The following is a 26552-nucleotide window of genomic DNA, read 5'->3' on the forward strand; positions in this document are numbered from 1 at the left end:
AAGTAGAGGGCCCAGCACCAATCCTTGTGGCACACCACTGGTCACGGGCCTCCAGTTTGAAAAACAACCCTCCACCACCAGCCTCTGACTTTGACCTTCGAGCTAGTTCTGTATCCAAACGTTTAATTCTCCCTGTGTTCCATGAGATCTAACCTTGCCAACCAGTCTCCCCTGGGGAACCTTATAGAATGCCTTACTGAAGTCCATATAGATCACAACTACTGCTCTGCCCTCATCAATCCTCTTTGTTACTTCTTCAAAGAAAGTCAGTCAAGTTTGTGAGACATGATTTCCCACGCACAAAGCCATGTTGACTATCCCTAATCAGTCCTTGCCTTTCCAAATACATGTACATCCTGTCCCTCATGATTCTCTTCAACACCTTGCCCACTACGGACGTCAGGCTCACCGGTCTATAGTTCCCTGGCTTGTCTTTACCGCCTTCCTTAAATAATGGTCCCACGTTAGCCAACCTCCAGTCTTCTGGCACCTCACCTGTGACTATTGATGGTACAAATATCTCAGCAAGAGCCCCAGTAATCACTTCCCTAGCTTCCCACAAAGTTCTAGGGTATACCTGATCAGGTCCTGGGGATTTATCCACTTTTATGTGTTTCATGACATCCAGCACCACACCCTCTGTAACATGGACATTTTTCAAGGTGTCACCATCTATTTCCCCACATTCTATTTCTTCCATGTCCTTCTCCACAGTAAATACTGATGCAAAATATTAGTTTAGTATCTCCCCCATCTCCTGCAGCTCCACGCAAAGGCTGCCTTGCTGATCTTTGAGGGGCCCTATTCTCTCCCTAGTTACACTTTTGACCTTAAAGTATTTGTAAAAAACTCTTTGGATTCTCCTTAATCCTATTTGCCAAAGCTATCTCATGTCCCCTTTTTGCCCTCCTGATTTCCCTCTGATTCCTTTGTATAAAATCTATCAAGAGCGGGTCTAGCCTCTTTTTTGAGATTTTGTCAAAGCTAAGTTGTAAAATTTATGGTTTACGATTTCAATGCAATTTCCGGTTGCTGAACATTTCTACTGAGATATGTTGTACTGAAGAGTTCTAACCTGTGTTTGGCATATTTTTGGGAGGCTTGGTTACGTGACATTTGATTCCATGACATTTGATCTCATGCCATCACTTATGCAATATGTAAGCACAGGACAACTGGCTGTGCAGAAATTGTCTGCACGTTGACGCCGTCTCCTGAGTTGTTGGGACCTGCATTTAATCCAGTAGATGTCTGCATAAACAGGAGGATTCTGAACTTTAATTGTACATTCTGTGCATCTCTGGTATCTTTTGTTTGTGGGTCAGTTTGTTACAACCTGCACTTTTGCAACAGACACCTCTCCTGGCTTTTCTGGTCACAAATGTGAGGTGCAGCTAATCGAGGTGGGAGGAGAGCATCCCCACTGGTAGTTCAGTAGAATTCTACAACCTGGATGAGGAAGGCTTTTTTCTCAAAATTCACCTTCGTTTAAAGGCACCTCAAGGTGAAACCCCAGGTTCCAAGTATCCAGACAATGCCAATAGCACCTAAGTTGCCTGAACGAGTCCTGCCTTTGATGCTTGGACTTGATTAGAGATAGTGACTGAGTTGTGCTCCCAATTGCCAGTTGATCTTCGAATGACCTCAACTTTAGTCCAATTGCTTTGTGCTGAGGTCAAAATACTTTGTTCACTCTACATGGTGGATCATACTTAACAAGGGAATTTAAAAAGATACCTTCTTAACAGTTGTTAGATTACACATTACACAGGAAGAGTTCAGAGGAGATTTAGTAGGATGTTGCCTAGGATGGAGGGAAGGGCTTATGACGCTGAGAGATTTGAGGCTGTTTTTCTTATGTAGAAGAAGGTTGAGAGGTGACTTAGTTGAGACATATCAGATATTCAGAGGGTTAAATAGGGTGGACAGTAAGAGCCTTTTTCCTCTGATGGTGGTGGCTAGCACGAGGGGATGTAGCTTTAAATTGAGGGGTGATGGATATAGGTCAGATGTCAGAGGTAGTTTCTTTACTCTGTAGTAGGGGTGTGGAATGCACTGCCTGCAACAGTAGTAGACTCACCAATTTAAGGGCATTTAAATGGTCATTGGATAAACATATGGACGTGAATGGAATAGTGGAGGTTAGATGGGTCTCAGATTGGTTCCACAGGTCGGTGCAACATTGAGGGCCGAAGGGCTTGAACTGCGCTATAATGTTCTACTATATTTTTTTCTAAATCTCTTAGTGGTTGCTTTATGTTTTATAAAGTACAATCTTAAGACCACATGTATTTGCTAAGTATTGGAGGACTGTTATTTAAAAAATATCATTGGCTATTTTGGAGGGAAGCAGTTCAGTCTAACTTGCACCTCATATAATAGAGCTCCTTTGGCTTCCTTATTCTTCTTGAAACATAACACACAGAAAACTGGCGACAAGGGTAAAAACTGATTCAGGATCTATTGGGTGAATCCACTGATCCATCAAAAAGAAATGAACTAGAATCACAGTCCCCACTGCAGATCATGGGCTCTTCAGTAAAAAAGAAATCAAAAGCACAATTGCCGCACCAAAGTGAGCACTTGTTGTAAAGGAGTTCACCCCAGGGAAAAGGTGATCGGTGCGGAAGCAGCTTGTAATTTACCCCACCTGGGAAGGACACTGCGAGGGTTGAGTACCCTACCCGGAGGGAAATGTTTTGACTTCGGGGTATAGTCTCAGAGGAAAAAAGAACAGGCTACCTTAGAAACATCTTGTTTTAAATGGGCAAAAGTGAGATAAAGCAAGATAGTGCTAAAATTTTCATGGTACGTTGCTACACAGTTAATTCCACTTGCAAACACAAAGGGAGTAAGTTTTGCTCCATGGAACTGTATGATGAAAAATACCAAAAGCTGAAAGTCCTACACTGGAAGATTCCCTTGCTTCACTCAAGCCAACAACTTGAAGCAGATATAGTCATCCTTGTGATCCTGAGTATTGAAGGGGAATTTTTTTACCATCCTGAGGCACTAGTTGCAGCCAGAGAAACTGCATTCCAAAACTTGGGAAGAAGTAATGGGAAGCCTGCAGAACTTGTTGGAAGGTTCAGATTCCACAAATGTAATCAGCATGTTGTTGCATCCATTTCCCAGTTTGTAGCAATTTTGAAAAAAAGTGAGCAGAATTTTATGAATTCGGAGACTGCTTAAATGATGCTATCAGAGACAGATTAGTTTGTGATTTAAGGTCCCCATAAGAGATTACTGATGGAAAGGAACCTAAACTTAATGAAAATACTAGGACTAGCAACCAAGGTGGTTGAATAGGTAAGCTCAAGTTTGAGAGTTCACGAAATGGTGGTTGAGAGACAAGCACCGATGCATACTCAAAACTGCCATCGGAGTGGAAAATCTGGTCGCACAGCCGCAGACCTCTGGAATAGTCACGTTGTATGCAGAAGCTGTGGCAAAAGATTGGCAAATTGAACAGGTCTGCTAGAGGACAAACCATGTACAACATGCAGTGAAAATACAGAAACTCAAGAAAATCTACACGAATAGATAGAGTTTGAACTTTGCTCATGTTCCTTCAGTCTGAAGAGGAGTTGCTATGAACATAGTGGCTGTTGTTGGTGATACCAACCGATTGGGTCACTCCCTTACTAAATGGCAAATCAGAAAGAATGGACGTGGTCATCACATTAGTGTTACCTGAAAGTGTGTATCAGAATAGTTCAGTCACGTGAGATATTGTGTTATGAGATATCATGTTACAGGTTATCTTAACTCACTCACCAATGAGTTACCACTAACCACTAACTAAATGACTTGTCAGATTCTGAGCATGATCTATCACAAATTGTAATGAAGTATGCCATTGCTTATAATTTAGATCTGGGAAGCATGGGAACGATCTTTGTCAAATGGAAAACCAACGTTAAGAATTGAGCAAGATATTGTCAGGCTTGATCAGTGCCTTAGACAATCAGACCAAAGGTCGAGGTAGAACTAGGAAGGTTGATCAAGACAGGAGTCCTTGAACACTTAAATGTGAGTGATTGGGCACATCTATTGTACCAATAATGAAGACAGATGGATCAGTACACATCTGTGGTGATTTTAAGGTCATTATTAATGATGAATGATGTTTTTAGTAGTATCAGTTGCCTTTAATCGATGACCAATTTGCTGAACTAGCAGAAGGTCATTTTTAAGTAAACTGGAAATCTGCAGATCAATTTATCCTGAATTACAGAAATACTTGATTATGACATACACAATCACATTTGTACCTGCGTTGTTCCAATGTGCATTGGATCAGATTTTAAGTGGATTGGAAGGAGTCCACTATTACTTCGATAATATTTTATTCATGGGAAGAAATGAAAAAGCGCACCTCCACAATTTTTAGTTACTAAGCTGTAGAGACTTGATGGTTATGCCCTAAAGTGAGGGAAGACAAATTGAACTTTTTAAATTTTCCATTAAATATTTAGGTCACGTCATTGAAGCTAAGGAACTATACAAGTTATATTCAAAAGTAAAAACCATAACTGAGGCACTGGTACCTAAAAATGTAAACTAACTGCAATCATTTTTGTGTCTGCTAGATTACTATGGCAGGTCTATTCCAAATTGAACATCTATTTCTGAAGCTGTTGCACAATTTATGACAAAACAAGGTTTGGAAATGGGAGGATGAATGTGAAAGAGCTTTATTAAAGTCAGAAGTTCAAATCCCTTTGACCCAAAGTTGTCATTGCAACAAGCAAGTGATGCATCACAGAATGGAGTGGGAGCAATCATTTCACATATATTACCCAATGGTGAAGAAAAGGAAACGCCTTTTGAATCAAGACCATTTTAAGTAAGTGGAGAAATGAACTATGCACAGATAGAGAAAGAAGTTTTATAAATCATTTTTGGCATTAGAGGATTCTGTCAATGCTTGGCCAAGAATTAACCCCACTAACAGACCACTGACTGTTGATCACAATATTTGAGCCTCATAGAGGGGTACCTTCTCTATATAGCAAGCCATATTAGAATTAGGTTTTACTATCTCTTGAACTCAAGTAGAGGAATACATGAGTACAATGAAAAATGTACAAAGTCACCATTTCCAGTGCATCTTGAGTCCAAAGGAGCCTAGGTACAAAATCTTAGGTATAAATTAGAAAAATAAAGTTAGAAGATCAGCAATACCGTCCTTCTAAAGCAGAGAAAGAGAGAGAAAAAAAATAAAGGACGAAGCAGATGAGTCTATACTAGGCTCTACCTCAAGGCTGTGCTGTCTCAACTCATCGCCACTGATGTCATCTGAGGATGGGAGGTAAGTAGAAAGGAAAAAAAATGTGAAAAGAAAAAGAAGAAAGGAATCGGACAGAGCACAGGAGCCCTCCTGCCATCTTGGACTTGACCCATATGCAGAGGTTGGAATGCTGATGGGCTTCCTGGTTACCTTTGCCAAATGAGCCAACTACAAACCGTACTTATGTCGACATCATCTACTTCATACAAGTAGAGAACACTCCAGTAATGGCAGGACAAGGAAAGACATTCATTAGAAATTATCTCCTACTATCACTATTCACTGAGGTCAGGCATCCAACAAAGCTGAGAGTGGATGACTTTCCAGCAGCAATGACTACCTCTCCTGTGTCATTGCCAGGTAAAAGTGTTGTTGCCTCTGATTGGCCAGCAGCCCTCAGAGTGAAAGGGGTCAGTTCTGATCCCATGAAGGTCCACCAATGACCACTCAACTGCCTGCTTGGCAAGGAATAAGGCACACTTTCCATTAAGGATGTAATATGGGCTGCTTGTTGGTTTTCCAGTCAGCAGTCAAGACACCCATTATCTCCATAACATTCTTTCCAATGTGTATGATTCATTCAATAATTTATTACCGGAGGAAATCTACTCATGACCTGATGTCTTTATAAGGCTACCTTTAGTGGGAAAGGACTGGAGGTAGAGGGGGAATGGCCTGAGGATAAAACAGGAAGCTCTGACCATCATAGTGGCTCTAGATCTCTCAGCCAGTGTTAGCCTGTTGCTGAGATATTGCCTGGAGACTGATGACAAGGCTATCAACTGTAACGATGTTATCTGTAGACTGCAGGCAGAGGGGAAAGTGAGGGCTGGAGATCAGAGCTGAAAATGTGTTGCTGGAAAAGTGCAGCAGGTCAGGCAGCATCTAAGGAACAGGAGAATCGACGTTTCGGGCATGAGCCTGAAGAAAGGCTTATGCCCGAAACGTCGATTCTCCTGTTCCTTGGATGCTGCCTGACCTGCTACGCTTTTCCAGCAACACATTTTCAGACTGCAGGCAGAGTCAACCACACTGTTCTCTTTAATCCTGTTTTGACATGTACTAGAAATTTGTTCAAATTAATGTTCCCTTTAAATTTTTGGAAAGAGCAGCACACTTGTGATAACCTAAAGGTACTGACATGTACATAGTCCACATGGAAACCTTTGTCTTTTTGTGCAGCCACTCAGCTTGAAAGGAATGTTTGACTGCAGGGATACGCTCTGGAGTTACACTGCTGAGTTTGGACAGAGAAGGGAAGAGAATGGTGTCTGGAGATCACTGGGGCAGTTGTGGAAATTGGGGCAAGGACAGATGCAGCAGGTTGTAGAGTTCCCTGGTGCTCCTGGCGCGCACACAGCTGGAGAAACCATTTCCTGTTTGCTTTCATGCGTTGTTCGGATGTATTTGTCAGTGGCGAGGCCAACATTTATCCCCCATTGCACGTGGTGCTGAGGTATTTTCTCAAATAGATACTGACTGTGTAAGAAGAAAACACTGCCTCAGTGTTGAATTATGGATTTTTGTTTTGCTTTTGACAAAACTGAATGGTTTACTCAGTCACTTCAGAGGGCACTTCAGGGTCACCCCTATCACTGTGGCTCTTCTGTCACATATGGAGAAGACCAGGAAGGATGGCACATTTCTCTTTCTGGTTGACATTAGTGAGCTTGATGGGTTTTATGGTAATCAGGTAACTTAGTGGTCATTATTATGATACTGACCTTTTATTGAAGTTTTAGTTAGGTTCCTAATTTTCAGTTCCCCAGCTGTCATGGTGGAATTTGAACAGCTGTCTTTGAGTTGCAAGTCCATTTTCCCTGTTGCTTTGTTACATACCTTTCAGCAGCTGCCTCCCTTCAGTTGCTGCATTTTCTTCACCATAGAACATCAGGCACATTAGATTTAATTTGTTACCGAAATCCAAGAGCACCTTCTCATTAACCTCCATGGACCAGCATTTACTGTAAAAATAATGGTCTGCGCTCTCCATTACTTATGCACAAAAAGAATAGTAATTTCAGGAAAGTGCAGATATATGCAGTCAAATGTGAGAGTTAGGAGGTTGGCTGAAGTATGTCAGTAAAGTGCATTAAAAAAGGCACTTTGCTAGATGGCTTCCCAATCCAATGTGTTTAGTGGTGTGAAGTATTTGTAATTATGCTGTGGATATGAACTAGAATTCACACAAAGATTTGGTCAGTTCAGTCTAAGTGTCCTCTTCTTAATGGTGTGGCAACTCTTAAGTTAATACTAAACAATTACTGTGACAGTCAAAGCAACTTGAACAGTTATGACATCTTGTTCCTTCTGATTTTAATCATTATTAAAGATTTTCAAAATGGAATTTTCCCATACTTTTCATCTTTCTTTTCCTTTCTCTCTATCTTCTCATCTTCCTTTTCCTGATTTGATGCAGAAAATCAATATCCTGCTGAATTTTCTGATTAACTCTGCACTGCCCATTGACAGCCTTCAGTCTGATTATTTAGACACAGAATTGCTTGCCCTGATGCATCCCAGATGCTCTTTGGACCTCTAATTTACAGCAAATTTCACTGAAGACAATACAGAAATTCAGTGGGCAGTGGGAATTTTAAGTAAGGCTGATGATGCTGCCTGGCTTGTTGTGTTTTTCCAGCCTCCTGCTTTGTCTACACTGCTGTAGGTTATGACAGACTAAAATGACTGACTTGCCTCTCCAAATCTGCCACGGCCAATCCCAAATTTGGCACCTTTGTGGTGAGTTGGAATGTGGGCAGTGGGAATTTTAAGTAAGGCTGATGATGCTGCCTGGCTTGTTGTGTTTTTCCAGCCTCCTGCTTTGTCTACACTGCTGTAAGTTATGACAGACTAAAATGACTGACTTGCCTCTCCAAATCTGTCACGGCCAATCCCAAATTTGGCACCTTTGTGGTGAGTTGGAATTGGGCTCTCATTTTTAACCATTTAAATCATACCCCCAAACCCCCACCAATATTCCCTTTAATTTCCCTTTGTTGTGTGTGACTTATTTTTGCTTATGTGGTTCCTTTAAGTTAGTGGCTAAATGCTCATAGTCAAAACGTCAAGAGTCACTCAACACAGAAACAGACCCTTCGGTCCATCCAGTCCATGCTGAACATCATCCCAAATTAAACATCCCACTTCCCTGCTCCTGGTCCAAAGCCTTCCAAACCTTTCCTACTTAAAAGGGTTTGCTGTTTGTGTGTGACCTGTTTATCTCATCCACAAGATATTCCTTGTTGCTGTGTGACTGCTATCTGCAGAGCATACAGGAAATGTTTCTTCTTTATTTGACCCTCTTCCAACCGTAATTTCTTCATCATGCAGCATTCCTCTCTGTTGAGTCTGAACACATGAGGTTAGTTTAGCTGATTTTAATTTTGAACAAAGTTCTCCCTTTGTCTGACCGATCTATGCTTACCTTTCTGTAACACTTTTTCATTCAGTCCTGGCACATTGCTCATAAAGGAAGTTCTCAAATGAACTGATGAAGGCAATGGAATGAAATTGGCAACAGTTTAAATGGTCAGTTGCCAATTCTGTTTGTGAGGACCTTTCTCCCTGCTGAGAGTCATTAATTGTAAACCCATAATTATACCCAGAGTATTTGTTTTTTAAATGTATACCTTTTGATGAACTTTTATGTTAAATGTAAGTTATGCCAGTGCTCTGAAATGGAGCTTTATTTCTGAATTTTCACGGTCAGCATTAAACACTGCCAGGTGGAGAGAGAATTTCTGCTGTATGCTGTAAAGTGCTTTGAACCAAGTCTCAATGTAATGTTTCTGTTTTCCATCTCAACCACCCATATGACTGACGAGCTTAGATCCTTAATTTGAATTGTATTGCACTGTGGCATTTTCTTACTCGAGTGGCAACACAGACCCAGACAGCTTCCAAATGTAGTGAATCGCACAGTACCTCAGATGGAATCATTTTCAGAGATATAAAGTCGTGACAGAAGACAACCATTTTGTCTGTCATGTCGCTTTGCGAGGAGTAATTCAGTCAGGTTTTATCTTTTATAGCCAAATGCGATTCTGTGGAACTCTTTGACAATGGACCCAAGTTTCCTTGGATTGGAGTTATAAGGAACCTCCAAACTCCCAAGACTGGCCTGGAATTCCAAAAACTGAAGAGTCATGCCCAAGACAGTGTTGTGGTAATCCTGCAGAGAATGATATGGGTCTTTAAGATAAACTTTCAACCAAACTGGGAGAAATCCTGCTAAGAGAAGGTTAACCTTGTCACAGGAGAACAACATAATCCATTAAGTGTATAAGATATGAAAACCTTAAAGACACACGTGACAAGAAAACCCACAGAGCAAGCCAGGCAGAGGACACTAAGAGATAGTGACAGTTCTATGGAATAAGGAAGCTCATAGACACAAATATAGTCCAGCCCTTGGAAAAAACATTCTCTGTAAAACTGTAAGTCACTTGAAGGACAAATGTTGAAATAGAACACAGTGGTTCAATGACTACTCATCCAAAAATATTAATGTAGTGGAACTACTAACATTGGAAAAGATATCCAATGCATTCCAACAGAAAACTAGTAATCCAACCAACTTGAGTTTGACAAAAACTGTTTATGTCAACGGACACTTCATTAATTTTAAGATTGACAAAATGGCCAGTACATCTTGTAGATAATACACACTGCTGCTCTTGAACACTGGTGCCAATTGAGCAGGCTGCTGCTTTGTCCTGGATGGTATCCAGCTTCTTGAGTGTTGTTGGAGCTGCACCCATCCAGGCAAGTGGGGAGTATTCCATCACAGTCCTGACTTGTGCCTTGGAGATGGTGGATAGGCTTTGTGCATCAGGAGGTGCTGCAGTATTCCTAGTCTCTGTCTGCTCTTATAACCACAGCATTTGTATAGAGGGTTTAATTGAGTTTCTGGTTAATGGTAACCCCCAGGATGTTTGTGGGGGATTCAGTGATAGTAATGACTCCATTGAATGTCAAGGGGCAGTGATTAGATTGTATCTTATTGGAATTAGTTATTGCCTAGCCTTTTTATGGCATCAGTGTAATTTGACAATTGTTAGCCCAAGCCTGGGTATTGTCCAGATCTTGTTGCACTTGAACGTGGGCTACTGCAGTGTCTGAGGAGTCACTGAATATTGTGAATCATAAGTGAACCATTCCACTTCTGACCTTATGGTGGTAGGGAAGGTCATTGATGAAGCAGCTGAAGATGGTTGGGTCTAGGACACTACCCTGAGGAGCTCCTGCAGAAATGTCCTGGAGCTGAAGTGGCTGACCTCCACAAGTGTTTAGTATGACTCCAGCCAGCAGAGAGTTTGCCCTCTGATTCCCATTGATTTAGTTTGGAGTATAATTCTGCTGTTGTTGATGGCCTACAGCCCCTCATGAATGCATAGTCTTAAGTCGATAGATCTGTTTGAAGTCTGTGTAATTTAGCAAGGTGATAGTGCCACACAATACAATAGAGGATATTCTCAGCGTTAAGAGGGGGATTTTTGTCTCCACAAGATCTGTGAGATATTCACTTTTACTGATTTATGATGTGGACAGTTATATCTGCAGTAAGTATATTTTTCTCTCGTATTGATTCCCTCACCACTTGCTGCAAACCCAGTCTAGTAGCTATGTCTTTAGTACATGACCAGCTTGATCAGCAGTACTGGTGCTCAGCTACATTTGTGGTAGACATTGAAAGACCCACCCAGAGTACATTTGAGTCCTCGTTACTCTCAGTGCTTCCTTCAACTTTTGTTCAAGGTGGAGGGTACGTCATAATCAGCAGGCACTTGAACCTGAAGCCGTCAGATTTCTTGGGGTCTGGAGTTAATGCCAGGGCAACTTCCAACTGTATATACCACTTGCCACTACCTCTGCTGGGTCTTCCCTACTGGTGGGACAGGATGTATCTCTGGATGGTGTCTGGGATATTGCCTGCAAGGTATGACTGTGTCAGGCTGTTGCTTGACTAGTCTGTGAGATAGCTCTCCCAATTTTGGCACTAGCCCCTGATGTTAGTTTGGAGTACTTTGCAGAGCTAACAGGGTGGGTTTTGCCATTTCTGGTGCCCACATTTTTTTTTTGAGACTTCATAGAGTTTGATACAACTGAGTGGCATGTTGGCAATTTCTGAAATCAGTTGAAAGTCAACTGCATTGATGTGGGCCTGTGAGGATGGCTGATTACCTTCCACGAGTGAGCCAGATGGGATTTTTTCCCCCAAGAAGAGACAAAAGTTTCATGGTCATAGGTAGATTTTTAATTCAAGATTTCTTTTTATATATTGAATTCAAAATCTGTGGCAGGATTCAAACCCAAGTCCCCAGGATATGTGCTAAATTTCTGGATTAAAAGTTTAGTGATAATGTCACTAGGCCAACACTCTCTTGGAGCCCTAGCAAAACTGGAGTCAATGGAAATCAAGGGGAAAACTGCCTGATGGTCAGGGTCTTATGTAGAAAAAGGAAGATGGTTGTGGTTGTTGAAGGTCAGTCATGTTGACTCCGGCATATCACTGCAGGAGTACTTCAGGGTTAGTAATCTGGACCTGACCAGTTGCTTGATCAATAACCGTCTCTCCATTATAAAGTCAGAATGGTGATGATCTATGATAATTGCACAATGTTCAGTAGGATTTGTGACTCCTCGCTTACTGAAGCAGTCCATGTACATTTGCAACAAACCTGACCAACATCTGGGCTTAGATTGACAAGTGAGAAGTAATGTTTGTGCCACACAAATGCCAGGAAATGACCATCTCCTATAACAGAGAATCTAGCCATTAAACGTTCAATGACACTGCCATAATTGAAACCCCCATTATTAACATCATGGGTATAACCATAGGCCAGAAACTGAACTAGACTAGCCCTATAAATACTGTAGCTGTAAGAGCAAGTCAGAGGCTGTAGCAAGTGCCTCACGACCTGCCTCCCCAGTGGCTCTCCATCTACAAGGCACAAGTCAGGAGGGTGATGGAATACTCTGTGCTTTCCTGGAGAGGATAACTCCAATATCACTATCCACTTGACTGCCACCACATCCACCACCTTCAATATTAATTCCCTTCGCTGTCAATGCACAGCATGTACCTTCTACAAGATGCACTGCAGAAACTCACAGATTTCTGTTAACTGACAGACTCCACCATCTAGAAGGTTTTCATGATGTTTGGCCAGCATCTTGATGACTCATGGCTCACAGCCTCTTAGAAGTGTAGTGAGCCATAGTCTGAACTTGCTGGATTCAAAGCTGTATCGTTGGCTGTGGGCCCAGACCAATGAAAGCACTATCTCACATTACAAAATACTGTAACAAATTTATTAAAACCCAGTGGTAAGCAGGAACATTTTCACTTTCATGTTTTAAGCATTGGGTGCTTGAAGAGTTTTGAAATCTTCAGGCATTTGGATTCCACACAGTTCCACATTTTACTTTGCACAACTGAGTTTTATAAAACCAAAATGTTAGATTTTAATTATCAGCTAGATGCCAGATGGTACCGTCAGGAGACCCAGCCCATTTGGAGGATTGAGCTTTATTCATAATTATTAAAGTGAAATGAATATTGAAACCCAGTGTGATCTCAGGTCTCCAAAGGCCAACTGAACCTTCAGGTTCAGAGGTCAGATAGTTGTAAATGCAGTATATTCTGCATGGGTTTCTGGAGAGGCTGCAGTGCTCAGTATCCTTATGAAGTATATGGCACTTCGATTTTCAGGCGTCTTTTGCTGTGTGGAGTGTCCACTGCACTTGCAGTTGGGCCAGACAGGGAAAATGATGACAGCGTAGGAACTTGTATTTTTATTTTGTTGCATCCTTACCTCTGATTAAATATCCAAAGAGAATCATAGGATGTAGCAGCACCGGAACTTAGTTGATCAAGTTCATGCTGAGTCATTTCTTCAATGGAGCAACCTATAGTATATTTTATTATCATATTCGTCACATCTTTTATTATTCTGCATTAGGTCAGCCATATTTGATGCATCAGAATAAATGTAAATATGGAATTGATTTAAAATGAAGCGTTCTTATTTGCAATTTTAGTCTTCTTATAAATTGCTAGTTTTAAAAATTGCTATCAATTTAACAAAGAAAATATTCCAGTCTCTCATCGATCATGAACCATTTGTTAATTCAGTATTATGCTCAGAATGACCCAGGTCCAAAAGTGACATTACAATTCATTCCTTGTCAGCTTGAGGGCTTGTACAGTCTATATGTCATTATGAATAATATCAGATTTAAATTCGGGTTTCTTTGACTCAATGAAATTAGTGTGTTACGTTCCACACCACATATTGCATTTGAAGTGGTCCGTGAAGTTTTAAGTCCCTGCTACCCTCTATTTTAGAAGTTTACAGAAAGCTTTTTTTTGGCTAGCAGTTAGTTGGTCAGTATTATGTGGCAATGAGAATGTATATGTTCACCATCTATCTAACTCACCCATCATACAACATGCAAGAAAGTAGTTCTATTTATATTTAATTGCTATACAGAATCCAAAACTCACAGATGATGTTGTATTTAAAATCAAAATTACAAATTTTATGGTTCCCATCCGTGTATTCAAACCTCCGTGTTGTCTTGTTCCTCCTTATCTTGGTCATCTCTTCTGCTTTGCAGTCTTGTGCAATTTCTCTCTAACTCCAGATCTGGCCTCTTGCACATTCATTTCTCTACTGGTGAATATCCCTTCAGCTGCAGTACCTCAAATTATATTGGCTAATTCTGAACCCAGCAGGCTTAAATAGGTGTCAGATGCTGCTGCTGCTGGGGTGGGGCAGGGGAGGGGTGTGGGTTTATAGACCCTGTAAGAATGATAAACGTGGTGTGTGGTGTAGCTTAATTAGGCTGATACAAACTTTCAACTTCCTGATCAAAAATACATTACATTGTTTCTTACATAATGAAGGAAATGTCCCTAAACTCCCCAGTAATCATCTTTGAAATTTTACTGTGTATTAAGGTGCTATATAATTACAAGATAATGTCAGTAATGGAGGGGTAATTACCTGGATGGCTGTGCACCTTGTTACATCAGGCCAGCTATTAATGTAGGTTGGGCCTAATGCTCGTTTGGTAGTGAGGTGCAAACTTGGAATTTGAAAATTTATCCAAAATGACAAAATTATTTGCAATCCCTGAAGCTGACTCATTATGAAATGTAATGTTTTATATGTTATAATGAGGCATTCTGAGCATAATACTGAACTAATAATAATTCATGATTTTATTTGCATTATTCCCCTTGACATTTACACTGCATTTTAATTCTTGAACTTCATTTTAACTTCGGAAATCCGTCTTTCCCAACTGATGATATTAAGATCAGCAGACGGGAGCCACACTGATGATTTGATGCTGTGCTAATTTGCACTGCTTGAGGTTAAAATAATGTCTGACCCGAAATGATATAATTGAGCTGGGGGGGTTTTGCATTTTGATTCGTCATGAGAACGCAAAGTGGCAGTGGGTGTTTTTCAAAATTAATGTTCACTTGTAAATACTTTGCAATTCATTGGTTTAACTTTATACATATAATTGTTACTTGTTGAACTTGGTCAGAGAGTTAAATATACTGGCGTGCCTTAGGCCCCAGGAGAGTTTACAGACACTTCCTCTATTCTGCAAGAAACAATGCCATGGATTTTCAGGAAATTGAGACTTTTCAGCGAGCCTCATAAAGTCACCTCGCACAGCATGTTTTTCCCTCTCTTAAGAGCTCCATGAAATCCTCCCACCCCACCAAAAAAAAATCAACGCACCCAGTTTGAGCTTCTAAATCCCACTGGAGCCGATAAGATCCAGAGGCCCACAGAAATATTCCTAACTTGATGTTTCCTGATCACTTGGCTTCTGTAGTAATATTTGTGGCAGGGCTCTATTAGATTTATATGGATCAACAGTGCTGGAGTGATGTGAATATGTGACCAGTTTTATTAGCAATGGAATTAGTAGGTGATGTTTAATGGAAGTCTCTTTTCAAGAAATTTAGTGCCAGTATAGGAAGTAGCAGGCCTTCCTCAGAATCAACTAACCCAAAGGCAGAAGTTGCTATTAACGGCTCAGTAGGGTCTGGTGGCTTTTGCCAGTATTATACTCCCCTAAGGTTCAGAATCAGCATAGACACCAACATGGATGAGTTGGGGCAGGACTGGGATCACATGATTGTTGAGGAAGGGCATCAGCAGCAAGGGCACATGATAGTACTCAATGGGCATTGAACAAGACATAGCCACACTTCCTTGGGTGTCCACAAGAAATCCAGACACTTATTGCTTTGCAGGGTTCCCACTTTCTTCTGCCTGCCAGTGGGTATTGACAAGAATGCAAGTAAATGGGTTAGTCTTTTGTCAACAATTTAAAAACTCCCAGCCAATGTTATTCTCAGGCCTCAAGTCAAAGACCTGGATTTCCACGATCTTCTGCTGTCAGTTTGGTGGGTGATCAGCTGAAACCCCAGAAATGGAAGGGTATTTGAATATTGCAATTTGTAGTGGTTCTCTGGGATTCACACCAAAGCTATGATGCGAGATTGGGGAAGCTACATAACATTTCTCCAAAGAGAGTTGGGCTGCAAAGGAAGCTGGAGCAATGATCAAAATTTTAAAAGTTCAAGAGATGAACAGCTGCTTGGGGATTTACATTGAGGGATGTACACACCATGGGGCAATTTTTTATTTTTGGTACAATCACTGATTTGGCTACTCGTGGAACACGTTTCAGAAGTGGTTTTTGCTCCTGGGTTTCCACTCAAACTAGTTCTTGTAGAACCAGTCGCAAATTCTAAGCCAGTATACCTGAGCAGTGATTTAAAGCATTTTAAAAAACGTTTTAAAGCACATTCCTCGAAATCTTTAAGAATGGAAACTGGAGCTGTTTTATCAGTACCACTCAAAATAGATGTATCACAACACAAAAAAAGCACCAAACCAAGCCACCATCAACATTGAGTAACCCAGTTTTAAGTTGCTGAATTACTTTAAAAACAACAGAATCATTTTCGGCAGTTTTTTAGTTAGCGAAAGAATTACATGAATAGCCTTTTGATTATATAGCTTTTCCTACACCCAAAAGAGCAAAATTAATTCTTATAGCTTCCTCAAAGGCCTGCAAACGAGTGGAATTTAGGGAAGTGCAAATTGAGGTTTACGTTAATCCAGCACATGGCCAGTTTTGTGTCATGCCTTCATCAATGCTGGAAGAGGATGCATCAATTCCTGTTGTCTGTGATTTTCCTGGTTCCTGGTGCAGGTAGTGAGCTTGGACTCAGTAATACCACCTTTGCTTATTCCGTTGTAGGTAGGGGGCATTTTTGACCGTCTGCTATCCTCATGGATCTAGTCTGTAGGTAGACATAGTTCACAGCACCTCAGAGTAGCCATGCACCATGGGGGATCATGAGTCACAGATGAGGAACAGCACAGTCCCCTGCTGCTGAAATTCCTTTATCGACAAGCTTTGGGGAAAGAAGCTATATTTCAATTTCAATGATTAGATATTGTATTATACGTTAGGTGTGTTTTAACTACCTTGATTAATCAATCAATCCTGCAAAGGTAAATTGATCATTGCATTCACCAGGTTTATTCAAGTGTTGAGACGCCAAAGAGTCTTTTTTCAATTGGCAAAAAGTACTCATCCACTCAAAACAGAAGACATTGATGCTTGGAAACTAAAGTGCAACGTTTTGAATTGTGTTAAAGGCGGACAGCCCTTTACAAGCTTCAGCACTTTTCACTGTCGCTCAGAATAATCTTATCTCTGTTTTGGCAATTTTGATAGGGACCATTGTTTGAGAGTTGGACTGTTTTGTTATGAAAGTTAATCTCTTTGTAAGTTTGTAGCTGAGTTTAAATAGACACGTGCCCTCCTTTCTCAGCACTGATTGTTACAGAGATATGGCCAGTTTTAAGAGGTTATTAAAAGATTAGCTATTCTTGATTAGATTAGATTCCCTACAGTGTGGAAACAGGCCCTTTGGCCCAACAAGTCCACACCGACTCTCCGAAGAGTAACCCACCCAGACCCATCTCCCTCTGACTAATGCACCTAACACTATGGGGCAGTTTAGCATGGCCAATTCATCTGGCCTGCACATCTTTGGAGTGTGGGAGGAAACCAGAGCACCCAGAGGAAACCCACGCAGACACGGGGAGAATGTGCAAACTCCACACAGACAGTCGCCTGTGGCTAGAATCGAACCTGGGACCCTGGTGCTGTGAGGCAGCAGTGCTAACCACCATGCCGCCCCAAATGTGAAATTGATTGTTGTTTTTGCTGATTGACCACTTGAGATTAACTTAAACTTGATTTTATGAATTCAAATTTTCAGTATGAGTTATGTTTGAGAGTATAGTTTATTCAATTGTTCAAGAACTTTCTTTCAATTACTGTACCAAAGACACACATCCTGTAGCCTGGCCATGTTGGATGAGTGGAAATGGAGGACAGAAGGAGGCATGGAGGTGGTATGGATAATATGAGGAAGCATTGGGACATGGAGAAACTGGAGAATATGGAGTGTTGGTGAGAGTTGAGGAGTGAGTTTTTGAGGAGCTGTCATGCATCATTAAAGTTAGGTTGATGTCCCAATAAACAGAGCTAGACTTCCCCGGGGCATGGTTCCTGATTCCATCCCACCCTTGCCTCTTCAATACAAAAATATGGCATGCTGGGTATTTTTATAGGAGATGGGTTTGCTGAATCAACCTCCAGTCTGTCCTCCAAAGAAAAGTCCAATCCAAGTTCTTCAAAACAAGGACAGAAGCTTATGAAAAGTCAGTTTGCTCTTATTCTAATTTGTATTTAAAATTCTGCACCTTTGCAAAGATTTTGGAGCAAAAAAAGTGCAATCTAGTGAAAACTACCCTTACTCCTGAGTGTGTGGTGTGATATTGATATCTTTGTGACATAAGAAATGTCTAGCCTTGGACGTGAATAGTAAATTAGGTGAGATCTGAAAAGCATGATCTTTTGGAAGCTAGGAACAGATTCCTCACAATTTGGCTTTTATACCTTCTTCCCATTGTACAGGTCAACCAATGTTTTGAATATTAAACAAAAGTACTGAAAGTGTGACTGTGTAGCTCTGTTCACAGCCATGCCAGGTTTGACAAAAGGCCATTTCACATGGTGTTTGTTTGCTGCTGTTCCTGTTTCAAATCCTGCTGCTGGCTTCCTGTTCTGAAAACTTGTCATCGTTTACCAGCCTGTATGTGACTAAAATGCTCCTTTTTTTTTGTTGCACTTGAACAAGCCACTGTTTGAAGAAATCACGCACGTTATAACCAGGTGCTGATATTTGACCTCAAAATGTCATGCGGACATTGTGTGCTTACCACTGAGCACTGTCTGGAGTCAGGCAATAATGAATTAATCGCATTCATCTGTATTCTTTACGGTATTTTCAGCCCACACCACCTCTTCTCAGGCAGTTTTCTGTGAGGCAGCATACAGAGACTGGCTTGGGATAATATTGCATCATTTATTCGTTGAAATATCAGCTGCTCAATACAAGCAGTTTCAAATCCTTGCTGTCTCTCCCAAATGAGGTGAGTCTTCATAGCCAGCCACTGATTTACATCAAGGACTTGGTAAAACACCCAAGCTGCACAGAGACAGTGAAGAGCAGGTCATACAGCTCGCACTTGTCATAAATATTAAATGAAGGCCATCTAGTTTCGATTTGTTACTTCTGCTTTAAAATAAATATTATTCATACTGGAGTTTGGGCTGCAGGAAATCCTCAAAGGATGCTGATGTCATTGGGGATTTTGTTCAGCATCACTAAGTTTTCTGCTGATTTCATCCTTGATGTGGAGCTCCGCCCATGCTCCATACTTAATGGTTTGCTGCAGAATGCAGTCACACCCTTTAGAAACGGAACCAGTTGTCATTACCAATCACCACAGTTTTCTTTGTGTATTTTGTGTTAAATGTTTTTAATTTGAACTATCTGCCTTCTATTTATTTTTTAAATATGCTAAATATTTTTGGACCTTTCAATTGTCAGAAAAAATATTATCTTCCTGAGGTAAATCAGGTCTCTAGGTGAATGTCACTGTCTTGCATTCAGGCTACAGAAGCCATTGCCCAGTTGGTGCCCTCTGGTTCTGTCAATTCCTCTGCTTAGTTACAAGCTCTGCCTCTAATTCTCTGTATCTGTCTTTTTAGCTTTTGATTATCAAAATAACTACTTTGGTAAAATTTTGTATGTTAGGTATATTGTGAGAAAGTCATTTTTGGGGTTAACCACATGCGTCCACATTAAACAAATAAAAAAAAATGAATTTAAATTAAATCGTTTCCTGTAATATCAGCTCAAAATACAGATATTTTCTGGCACTGCTCCTCTGTTATCTCCTTGTTGAATTCTGCCCAATACACATTTTCTAAAATTTTAATCGGACTTGTCATCTTGAAATTCTTTTGGTTAGGTGGCAGTAATATTTTGGTGAGTACATCTTTTTTGCTGCCTTTTCGTCCATCCTCTCCTGCCTTTTTTTTCCCATGGAATCTAAATGGAATGCTGCAGCTGCTCTGTCACGGGGGGTTTGAATGTCAGATTAAAATTCGGTCTGTCCAGGCTAAATTCCAACAAAAGAATTATTGAAAATTATTATTCCCAGCTGCAGTCATTGCAAGACCAATTTCCATTAATCTTTGGGCTCAAAGACTCCTCCCTTCCACTAGTGTTAGCTGAGTCTGGGAATGTCGGTGTTGTAAATTTCTCATTCTGATTTGCTAAGCATAAGTTTGGAGAGCCAACATGTAGTCTGTCATTTACTATACTTTGAATGGATGCAGGGTATTGAGCAGATGGATCAATGGAAGGGCCAAATCATCTGAAGAAATGGGGCACGTCAGCTTCCATCGCAGTTAGCTGTCCTGAGAAAAACACTTTCTCTAGTTTTAGGCTGGAAAACCACCACAGATGGCAAAGAATGCTGAGGTCAGGAGCTGTGGTAAAATAAGTACAATCTATGGTAATCATGTTTTGAATATGATTGTCTGTTGTTCTGATCCACATTTTCAGCCATAATAACAAATAAACTAGTTCTGTCAGTATGATTAATTATCTAATATAGAGAACTTTACTTAAAAAAAGCAATTTAATACCTGCAGTTTATGGGTAACAAATATGTTGCAATATTTTATTCTGCAAAAGCGCCATGTTTAAAAAAAAAGTGTCTGTCACCCATGTCTCAACTCACATCAAGCCTTGTTCACCCAGACAGATAAAACCTTGATTTTAAAATTCTCCATGTTTTCAAATCTTTCCAAAACCCATCTCAATTTTCTCCACCTCTGTCAGCCTTCCAGATATCTAACACCTCCAATTCTGGCCATCTGAGCATATCTAATTCCACTATTGGCGGTACTGCTTCTAGTTGTCAAAACTGAGCTCTGGAATTCTCTCCATAAATCTTTCTTTCTCTCGCCCACTCTTTCCTCCTTTTACAATCCCTTTAAAAGTTATCTCTTTGACCAATCTCCCCTTCATCTGCCATAATGTCTCCTTAGGTCATTTAGTGTCAAATTTTGTTTGATAATGATTCTTTGAAGTGCTTTCAATCATTTTAGTCCGTAAAAAGAGCTATTAAAATACAAGTTATGATAGTTAAATAGGTTCAAGTACTTATCATTGTGATGTATCAATCTATGTCCACTGATTATACTGTAAGCTGTACAGCTGCACAGAAATCTGCAAGTTCCCACACACACAGCAAGCAAATTGTCTCCCTTAAGTTATTGTGGTGCATGGCCAAACAGAAAGATTTAAAAGGCCCATGGACCCAAAGACCGCACGCTTCTAAAAAACACATTAGTGTTCCCAAGAAAGTTGGATGAGTGTTGTGATCCCTAAACTGTCTCTCGTGTAGTTGTTAGAATGTAACAGTGGTGTGTTTCATATATTTCTCCACCGTTGCCTCGAAGCAACTGAACTTTGTCGAGTATGTTTGGGATTAATTATTAACAGTAGAAAGGTATTTTCCTGATCGATATAATCATACCCAAAAAAACACACTGTCCTAAATAAACGTGCACTTCGCTCAACTAGTTTTATCTGCTTTAAACAAATTTACATCAAGAACACAACACCCAGCAACCCATAATTATACTGAGTACATGGTCTACCACCGTTATAGTCTGGCCTGTTTTTGATTATAATTCAGGTTATTACCCTATTATTAGTCTGCATGTAAACTCTTTTAATTACATTTTATTACTGACAGATTGTGGACAGTCTTGACAGCTGTAAAGAAAATTCACACATGGTAGTTACTCTGTTGTTAAAGTTCTGTTTATTGCATAATGTTCTTTGATTAATATTTGAATCTCTGGTATTAGTGTAGGATCACTTATTCTCCAGGCTGAAACTAAAGTTGGATGATTAGTCAACATTAATGAGGTTCAAATCATATTTGACTTTTTGCTTACATGATGGAATCAAATCTGGGAGATACAAATTTTTATGTTCTCTAGATGTTTACAAATGTCAAAATATGGCATTAGTTAAGAACTAGTTTAGAGATACTGGGATTTTTTTTTAAAAGAGCTATTAATACAGGTTTACCTGACTTTGGTCTGTTGAAATAATTAAACCTGGCACCAAAACCTGGAAGACAGTTTGCAGCGAGCAGGTGCATAAATGGTAATCACTTACTCTCTCTACGGATTAAATTTTCCACTTGTGTCAGTCATGTCTTCTGTTTTTCCTTTCCTTTTCAACTCCCAAAATAAGTTGCACCAACAAATATTTAATTTAAACAAAAAAAAGGAACATTTTAAATTAGGCTAAGGACATGTAACTTATCCGCAGTATAGATTCCTTGCATGCAGCAACATACCTTAATACCTATATATTGATAGAGGTTTCTGTCAATGTTTTTTAACTGCTTGTATTGCTACTAGTTCAAGTAATGATGTTATAAAATGTTGATTTTTGTGTTTATTAAGTAACAGTTTAAATAAGTTGTTGTAAAGTAGTACATTTAATTGATGCTGATGAAAATACTTCCGCCCCTAGACTGTTAGGTTGCTGTTTGTTCAAACTTCAGTTGAATAAACTATCCCAGTGTGTCATCATATTGGCTGATATTGGGTTATGTGAAATTCTTTGGTAAGATTAAATGAGATTTGTTCTCCCAAAGGCTGGAAATTCCAGATCTGTAAATGATTACAAATGTCTTTCACTCTACAGCTTGAATCACTTTGCAGATTTTTCTTTGATCACTTTGTTTGGCTTTACTTTCATACTAATTTGCATGAGCCCTATTAGGTATATATATCCTGAAGTGAATCAGCATCTTTAATGTTGTGTGGTCTTATAACAGATGTGGCACAGATCAGATTTGACTAAGCTAAATGAGTTTTAATGAAATGACAGAGAAGGTTGCTGAAAAGAAATGCAGTGGATATTGTCTATATTAATTTTAAGAAAGCAGTTGACAAAGTATGATATAAAGGGTAGTCTAATAAAATTGAGTCTCATGGAATATACATGAGGTGAGTGTTAACTTGGGGAAGAACAAATATTGACTGAGGCCAGAACAGCTAATTCTGGTAAATATTCATCAGTTCTAAACTTGAAACATTCATTCTGTTTACTCTCCACAGATACTGCCTGACCTACTGATTTTCTCCGTCAGTTTCTGTTTTTATTTTAGTTTTCCAGCAGCCACAGTTCTTTGTTTTATGATACTTTGGTAATTTATTTTGGAGTAGGAAATGGTAAACAGTGGTGTTCTCCAAAGTTTAGTGCTAGGAGGTCTGGCAACCAGTGGTATCATAACTTGTAACCTCGAAGCAGTTCAGCAAGGAAAAATTGGAACCTCTTTAAAATATTTGAACCTGTAATTGTTTTCAAAAATATTTGAATACAACTCTTGAGAGTTTCTGTCCATTGTAGAGGGATTAATTATCATTTTGAGATATAAAGAAATACGGTCCATGTGACCTGGCAATTCTTAACTAAGAAGCACTACTGCAACAGGAAGTAAGATGGAAGCCATGTGTTCAGGCACAAAAACAAGGCAGCAAGACAGGAGGTAGAAGGTGGTAATTATACAGATGCAGGCAAAAATGAGAAGCTGAAGAGTAGTTGAGAAGGTTCCAAATCAGAACTTTGTTTCTGCTGTGCCTGCAGAGATTCTGCTAGCTCTTGGAAGGAAAGGAATTGGAATTTGGTTTTAAGATTTGTGTACCCGAAAAGGGCACCTATAAATGGTGATGCCCACTGACTAAGTCAGAGAGATAGTCATTGAAGTATCAGCTGTTCCAGCTTTGCCAACTATGATTTGCCTATTAACTTAAACTTAATACAAGTTCATTCTGATTTGTGTAGAAGTAAAAGCTGCAAAAAGATGAAATCTTGTTGGTAAATATTTCACTTGTGGTGGGGGTAGTTGTTTGGTAAATTTGTTGGTTTGTGGTTTATGATCACTACAAGAATCTGAACCATTAAAACATGATACAGATACACTAATAGAAATGACAGTCTAATGATAGAGAGAATTTAATGCAAAGAACTGTGAGATGATATATTTTGGCAAGAGGGAGATGGAGAGACAATATATACTTAAATACATAATTTTAAAGAGTGTGTAGGGAGAAAGGAAGCTGGGGTCTGAAGACTTATTGGACCAGATTTTCATGGAGTGAGGCCATCCCACTCTGGAATTCTGACCGTAATCCTAATGCCCTCCATTTTCACCAATACAGAATAAGAGTGCATACTGCATTGAATCATTATTCACACATTGGTCTCCTGACCTAGCTGACCCTTTCCATCAGAGGCACTCTCTAAGAAGGTGGCACTGCTTCAACACCTGCTTTAAAATCCACCCCCAAAATACTCTCACTCCAACTTTGCATTGTCAAAAAAAACCTCTCTCCAAACCTCCTGATTTACCTGGATCCAGAACTGATCCTGGAGTGAGCTTGCTTCTAGTCATGTGTTTGCCCTGATGCAGCAATGCTTATGTTATCTCCCATCTCATAAGAAACTGGGTGTGGCTATCATGGTATGGAAGCATCCATCAGAGATTTATTACAAACATTGCATTACAGAGGGTACAGTGTCTGAGCTAACATTACCTATTAACTTACAATAGAGGAGCATGCTTTTATTTGTGTTCTGGTTCAATTAATGCAAAGATGGAGAATGAGACTCCTGCTTTAATAGTGATGATATCATGACCTTTTCTCTTTAAGGCATACTGACCGTGAGACTCAATGCAAAATGTTGGGAACCTCCTCCAGTCCCAGTAGTGCCCACTATGGACTGTTGAAGCTACTGACTATTCTGATTCACCGTTGGCTCCAGTGAGTAGAACCTCCTCCCAGTGAGGGATGGAAGTCCCACTATGAGCTTGTTTACTGCTCCTGCAGCGTTTAACGGAGGTGGGATTATCTTCTAACTGTGCACTTGGCTGGCCTCTGACTTTTCTCCTGTGGGGTGCGGAGGGCAGATCTATCTGTGCATCATGTCAAATACCACCCAATATTCTGAAAACATGCTGAGTAGTGGGTTGTGATTATTAGTTTTGTTTGCAGATCCATTAATGTGAGCTTAAAGACGTTGCAATTTGTTATTTTAAATTCCAGCACCACCATACATATGCTAGTCAGTGGCAATTGACCCATTCAATTACTGTAATAATATAACCCGTGCTGTTTTCATAAGTTCAGCATCTGCTGGATACATTTTTAACTATTTAGACCTAAGAATAAATATTGCTTTAAGAACAAAGTCTGCAATTTGAACGACCAATCTGACCTTGTTTTGAGCACGAGCCTAATTTTTAACATCTCTGTTTTCACACACAGTTTTTCAATATTCATTCTGGGGATATAGACACCACTGCAATTAATTTCAAATCCAGTGACTTTACACAGATTTAAACTTATTTCTAACTGTTAGCAGCAGTATTATGTTGCATATATTTTCACTATGAATAGTGGGGACTGGAAGAGGCACAGCTTAAAACATTGATGCTTTCATAGCCATAACAAGCTAAAAGTTACCTGATGTTTAGCAATAGCAGCACAATTTGGTCTGGAAAAGGAAAGCAACCCCACATATTCTCTTTTCGTTAATCTCTCGTCCTATCTAATATGTTTTGTTTCCTGTTCTTTCAGATGACACTTGCTTCCTTATCAAATGCATTCCTGTTCTGTAAAGTACAGGGATGGAATTATAAGGGATGCAGCTTTTCACAGGATCCCTTTTAACACTGAGACTTATTCTATTGCCCTCTTTAATGGAATGCATGTTCTGTTAAGGAGATGTTTGCTGTCATATCACATTGCCAAGTAAACATGAGTATTTATTGGCTTTATCCTACGGATGTCACTTTGGTCTGTTGGATAAACCTTTGCATTTTAAATGAGGGTGAATGTCATTTTTAATATTACAGCTTGAAACTGTCATATATATCAACGCATATGGCATTTGGACACATTACTCACATTGAGTTTGAAATTGGCTTGACACAACTTATGCTGTTACAGCAACAATGGAGCAGTGTACTGTCTTGAAACAATTACAACCCGTTTGGCAGGATATGACTGCACATTTCAAATTGTAACATTCCCATGGGAAAGTGAAACAAGCCCATTACTGTTCCTCCTTGTTAAATTGTCCTTTCTCCATATGATTTTAGTTCTGTAAGCTTCAGGATTCAGATGTTTAGGGAAAAGAAAGTGCTTTAGCAATCAGCACACATTATGCACCAGATAAACAGTACAAGCCTACTTATGTGACACATTTACAGTGCTGTTCATGAAGGACAAAAGATAGGGCTGTAGAAGGAGGCCAGTGCTTTGACAATGTGCATGCAAATGTATTAGCGGATGGCTCTTTTGGCATTCAAGCTTTCATTTGCATTCAGTGCACAGTAAGTCCCCATCAACCTTTTCCATCCCACTGAGTCCTCAACTTGATTTCCTACATAATAGTTGACCCCTTTTTTCCCTTTTGCAAAGTACAGATATTTGTTATTTTTCTCTAACCTTCACCACTCAGAAGTGATTTTCAGAAGTGTGCTGTGAATGATGATTATCTGCATTTGCTTAGTATTACCTACAGGAGTAGTTATTTTAAAATCCTGTTCAAAGGTAAGGCCGCTGCCTCTGTGGCATGAAAATCCAAACCTATATAAATACATTGAGTGATATCAGCCTTTTATAGAAACATGTTGTGAGGCCCAATGAGTGGGTTGAGATAGGTTGGTGTGTGTGTGTGTGT

The 26552-nt window shown here is 39.9% G+C and overlaps 1 protein-coding gene across 6 annotated transcripts in view; it reads left to right on the forward strand.

The window, feature by feature from the left end:
- Nucleotides 1-26552, forward strand: part of dclk2a (doublecortin-like kinase 2a) — a 323983-nt gene that overhangs the window by 51964 nt on the left and 245467 nt on the right. The gene's annotated exons all lie outside the window — the stretch shown is intronic.

The sequence above is a fragment of the Chiloscyllium plagiosum genome, chromosome 1 (genome assembly GCF_004010195.1).
Source record: "Chiloscyllium plagiosum isolate BGI_BamShark_2017 chromosome 1, ASM401019v2, whole genome shotgun sequence".
Taxonomy (NCBI): Eukaryota; Metazoa; Chordata; class Chondrichthyes; order Orectolobiformes; family Hemiscylliidae; genus Chiloscyllium; species Chiloscyllium plagiosum.